This window comes from Elephantulus edwardii, unplaced genomic scaffold, assembly GCF_000299155.1.
Source record: "Elephantulus edwardii isolate Elephantulus edwardi_28Jun2011 unplaced genomic scaffold, EleEdw1.0 scaffold00002, whole genome shotgun sequence".
Lineage (NCBI taxonomy): Eukaryota > Metazoa > Chordata > Mammalia > Macroscelidea > Macroscelididae > Elephantulus > Elephantulus edwardii.
The window spans coordinates 40,157,479-40,163,478 of NW_006399752.1; positions in this window are offsets into that span (position 1 = coordinate 40,157,479).

A 6,000-nucleotide genomic window follows, 5' to 3' on the forward strand; every position below is an offset into this window, starting at 1 on the left:
CAACAAATAAATGTGAAGCAGTTTATAGTTTTCAAGTAGTGTTAACCTGCAAGTTAAGGAAACCTGCGCCCCTGGTGGTAATATGTCAGTCTGCTACCCTAAAGGGCGGTGATTCAAATCCACCAGATCCTCCAAAGAGAAAAAGTAGTCAGTCTCCTCTCAGTAAAGACAGGCAACCTCAGAAGTATGATGGAAGGTTGCTATGAGTTGAATTTTTATCCAATGGTAGTGGGTAGCAACCTGCTTATACTTTCTTTTTTTTTTCTGCCTGCAATTTCTACTTTCCTTTACTGATAATAAACCCAAAATAAGTAACCCTTTCCTGAATAATTTGAGTTTTCCTCTTTAGCTACCCAGTATCTTACTTCATCCAGGCGGTTTTATAATAATTATGGTATATATGAGGCACTTAAACTTATCTTTGCTGGCTCTTAGTAAATCATCTGTGTAGAGACTAAACTGTGCCTAATCCAGGTCATGATCTTCACAATTACTTGCTAGGCGCCGTAGAGCTGGACAATGACCAAAAATGGGAGAAGAACTGAAGCCTTTGAATTGTGGTGCTGGATACAAGAGAACTACTAGCAGATGTGTTTTGGAGAAGGTGAAACCAAGGTGCTTCTAGGAGGCAAGGATTTTGAGGCTCTTTCTTACATGCTTTGAATATGTTGCCAAGAGGGACCAGTCCTTGGAGAAGGATATCAAGCTTGGAGGGGTTGAGGGATAGAGCAGGAGAGGAAGATCCCAGATGAGAGGATTGACACAGTAACTGGGATAATGAGAGTAGGTGTGTTAGACAGTGAGATTGGCTCAGGAAAGAGCAGGGTTCAGAGCTATTGCACATAGGATCGCTATGAGTTGCAGATGACTCGATGGCACATAACAACAAAACCTGCAGCTCAAGGTTTTAATGGAAGTCAGTCTCTGAATTTCTTTAGCTAGAGTGATTTTTTTTCAAGTTAAGCGTATCAGTCATGCTGAGTGGAATATGGACTTCTGTCGATGTCTCCAGCTGTCAGGGTCTGGTGGAGGAGATACTGACTCATCTTGAGGTTGGCTCTGCCCAGAAACTGAGTCAGGTTGGGCTGAATCATTGAGACATCTTCCTTGTTTGTATGATAGAGAAAGTGGAAGGTCTTTGCAGCCCTGGACGTTGCGTATGGTTCTTAGGAGCCTTCGATTAGGGTTTGGACCCAGAAATGGTTGGGGATTGTAACATGGGTAGGTCAGAGTGATCACTGGGGGCCCTGAGGTAGCTTCTCCTATCAAACAGGGCCAGTTGGTTTCTTAGCTTCTTTTAACACAAAGTATATCAGACTCCTTTAACATAGTGTTTCTTATTCTACTTGCTTGCCAGTACAATATATCAATTCAGTTGGAGAATGGTTTAAAAATTTGGTGACCTACCTATTATGCTTGTTGATAGTCCTTGAGATGAAATTGGGGCCATGCATTGTCATAGGAAAATGAATCTTTTCTTTCTCATAGGGTCATATCTAAATTTATCCCATTGTTTAGGAACACATCTCAAGGGGTAAACGATCAGATGATCAGGAACATTTTTGGAATCACTCATTGTGATTAATGGCCACAGACACAAAGACAAATGGATGGAAAACACAAAGTCAGAGCAACTGATAGCTCTGATGCTGGAGGCGGGATAGGACTCCTCAGATCAGGGTGAAGAAAGAAAATGAACCGATGCAATCCTGGACATGCTCACTAGTCTATGCTAAAAAGACAGCTACTTGACTTGACCAATTGATTGGAAAAAATCTATTTTGTTCCCATTTCCTAAAAGAGATGATTCAACAGAATCTGGAAATTATCAAACAATATCATTACTATTTTTTAAAAATAGTATTATTTAATATCATTACTATTTTTTAAATTTATTTTGAAGCGTTGTCTCTCATACTTTAGGCATGTAGCTGCGAGGCACCAATCCTTGGAGAGTGACATCATGCTCAGAAGAGTGGAGGGAGACCCCAGATGAGATGGATTGATACAGTAACTGGGGCTTTGGGGTTAGTGTGTCAGGGTCAGTGAGACTGGCTCAGGATAGGAAAGGGTTCAGAGCTGCTGTACATAGGGTCACTGTGTCACTGACATTACTATCACATGTAAGCAAAACCTTGCTGAAAAACTTTTTAATGTATATTTTTATTGATTTCCATATAATAATAAGTTTACAGTATTGTTTTATACAATCTTTCATTTATATCATGTTTCATACAACAATTAATATACTTTCTTTTCTTTTAACTTTTATACTGATTTATTTACAAAGTTTATAATGATTTATTTACGAAGTTTGAATACATTGCTTTTTTAAAAAAAATCCTTCCCATTTCCTTTATCACCCCCTACTCATCAAATTTTACAATCTTGATTAACACCCCATAAGGTCAAATACTGTATAAAACCATATTGTAGAATGAATATTAGGATCCAAGGGGGGCAGGGTGGAAGCTGAAAGACTTTTTATACGATGGTTGACTAGATAGACCAGGAGATCACTCTCTCTGTATCAGGGACACACACACACACACACACACACACACACACACACACAACCAAAGACAAACAGCTCTGAATGATAATCCTGGCATCCTGTATCCGAGGAGAAACTACTGACTGGAAAATGAGACACAGATTGAATGAAGCTTGTGGAAATGGGAAGAGTTGTCACTAATAACTGAAGAAAACCAGTACTGTGTATCCAGCATGAGTACTTCTTCTAAGCCTCAAGGAGACCTTGTAGTGACCTAGAATTTCAATAGCGAGATACCAGCATCTGGCTTACATGAAGGAGATGATGGGAACGGTCACTTTCCCCTCTTACTTGGCACCACAGTTCAGCACGGAGATCTTTCATTTCAACAAGAAGCAACCTCGGCTCCAAATCAGGCTCTCCAATAAGAAGGCTTTTGTGATTTTAAATCTAACTCTGGGAACACCGACAAAATCACAGTGTTTGGAGTTCCCAGTGAACACTGAAGAGCTTTATTACTAAAGACTCCAGTTTCCCAGCCCCCAGTTGCACTAGTTGTTGAACCCAGCACCCACCATGCCTGACACCACGCGAACCACCTCACATCAAACTCCCCAGTGGCCCCTTCGCCTGGGCACTAGCTTGTGCTGTTTAACAACTCTCAAATGAACTGTCTTAGAGACCCAGCAAACGTTGATTAGCTTTGCTGCACTGGTGAACAGCACCAGTTTGTCAATGCCCAGGCCACACCCATTAATGGTTGCATCACTTACCCATCAGCATCACACTACGCTCACCACTGGTCCTTCAGCCCTGGGATCCCACATCACAGATCACCAATGCCTCACCCCACACCCCACACCTGATCAGTATCAGGCCTCATTACTTCATAAATCTAACCGGAAGTACCAAGGATCTGTTCAAAGAAAATTACAAAGCATTTCTATAAGAAACAAAGAGACCTGGAGAAGTGGAAGAATATCCCTTGCTCATGGATAGGAAGATTCAATATTGTGAAAACAACAATACTACCAAAGGCAATTTACACATTCAATGCAATCCTAATACAATACCAATTCCATTCTTCATTGAGATGGAAAAGGCAATCTCCAATTTTATTTGGAATGCAAAGAGTCCCTGAATAAGCAAAGCACTCCTTAAAAAAAGAAACAAGGTAGGAGGCATCTCACTCTCTGATTTAAAATCCTATTACACTGCCGTGGTGGTCAAGACAGCATGGTACTGATACAAAGACAGACACATAGATCAATGGAATAGAATTAAGAATCCAAAAATCAGCCCATCTACCTACGGCCAACTAACTTGACAAGGAGATGAAATCAGTTAATTGGGGAAACAACAGCCTTTTAAACAAACGGCACTAGTAAAATTGGAAAACTATCTGCAAAAACTCGAGCAAGATCCACACCTCACTCCATACACAAAAATCAACTCAAAGTTGATCATGGACCTAGAACTAAAACCAAGGACTATAAACTTCATTAGAGAAAGGCTTGGAAGAACTCTAGTAGTCCTAATCCACAACATAAACAGTCTTCCAAGTATCCTGAAAAATCTACAACCAGGAGAAGATAAAATAGATAAATGAGACCTTCTAAGAATCAAATCCATATGTACATCTGAAAACTTCTCTAATAGGGTAAAAGGAGAAGCCACAGATTGGGAAAAATATTTGGTAATGACATGTCATATAAGGGACTTATATCTAGAATTTGTAAAATACTCGAGCACCACAACAAGATAAAGGTAAATAATCCATTTGAAAAATGGGCACAGGATATGAACAGCCACTTCACCAAAAAAGACATTCAGATGGCCAACAAGCACATGAATATATGTTCAAAATCCCTAGCTCTAAGAGAGATACAAATCAAAACAACTATGAGATATCATCTCACTCCAGTAAGAATAGCAGAATTTGACAGAGAAGCCAACAACAAATGCTGGCAAGGTTGTAGAGAAACTGGAACACTTACTCACTGTTGCTGGGACTATAAAAGGAAGCAACTACTACGGAAGGCTGTATGGCGCTTTCTCAAAAAGTTACAAATAGAAATGCCGTTTGATCCAGCAATTCCATTACTGGGAATCTACCCTAAAGAAACCATAACTGCCACCCAAGCAGATATATGCACACCCATGTTTATTGCAGCTTTGTTCACAATAGAAAGGAGTTGGAAACAACCCAAAGTGCCCGTCAACAAACAAATGGATAGAGAAGCTGTGGTATAGTCACACAATGGAATACTATGCTGCATTGAAAAACAAGGAACTCATGCAATATTATTCAAAATGGGTGACCCTGAAAGACATTATGTGGAGGGAAATATCCCAGTCATAAAAGGACAAATATTGCATAGGGCCACTGTTGTAAAATGGGACTGGCATCGGGTTTGAGGGAAGACTGAGAAAGGGGATAAATAATGTATACTGCATTGAAACAGATGAGGGAGAGAACTGTTTAAAAGGGATATATGATTGGGTATTATTGTCATGACAGGAGTCCAGAATGAGGGCTGCACAGTGGAGTAGACTTGAGGGGAGGGATTGTATAACAATGAAAGAATTTTTCTTTTACTTTTCAAAGAGAAGAGTGAATTGGGAGAAGTGGTGGGCAGGGAGAAAAGGGCAACAATGAATGACTGGAAATGCTAAGTCTCTGTAAACTTTCATTAAAATTAATAAAAAAAGAAAAAAAAAACCCAACAACCCTAAACCCTGCTCTACTCCTTGCCAATCTTACTGTCTCTGACACAACTATCCCCACTACCCGAGTGACTGAATCAATTCATCCCATCGAGCGTCTTCCTCTCCTGTGCTGTCCTTCCATCCTCCCAAGCCTGACGTCCCTGTATGTTAGATGAAGCTTTAGAATCCTTGTTTTCAAGGAGTATCCTGGCTTCACCCTCTCCAGGATGAACCTGTTCATCCTCCTAGCAGTCCATGGTATATTCAATACTCTTCTCCAGCACCACAGCCCAAAGGTATCAATTCTCCTTCAATCATCCCTAGTCATTGTCCAGCTCTCCGATGCATAGCAAGTAATTGCAAGGACCATGACCTTTATTAGGCACACCTTAGTCTCCAGACTGACATTGTTGCTCCTCTGTACCTTGGAGAGGTCTCTGATGGCAGAGTTTCCCAATACAATTTGTCTTTTAATTTCCTGCCTGCTGGTACCAAGCATGTTGATCGTAGAGCCAAGCAAACTGAAGCTGTCAACAATCACAATTCTTCACCATCTATCATGATGTTGCCAATTGGCCCAGTGGTGAGAATCTTTGTTTTCTTGATGTTGAGCTTCAATCCATATTGAAGGTTGCAGTTCTTGAAGCTTTGCAGCAAACGGTTCAGGTCCTCCTCAGTTTCAGCAAGCAGGGTTTTGTCATCAGCATAACACAGATTGTTAATAGATCTTCCACCAATCCTGATGCCACACTTCGCCTCATAGAGTCCAGCCTCCCGGATGATCTGTTCTGCATATA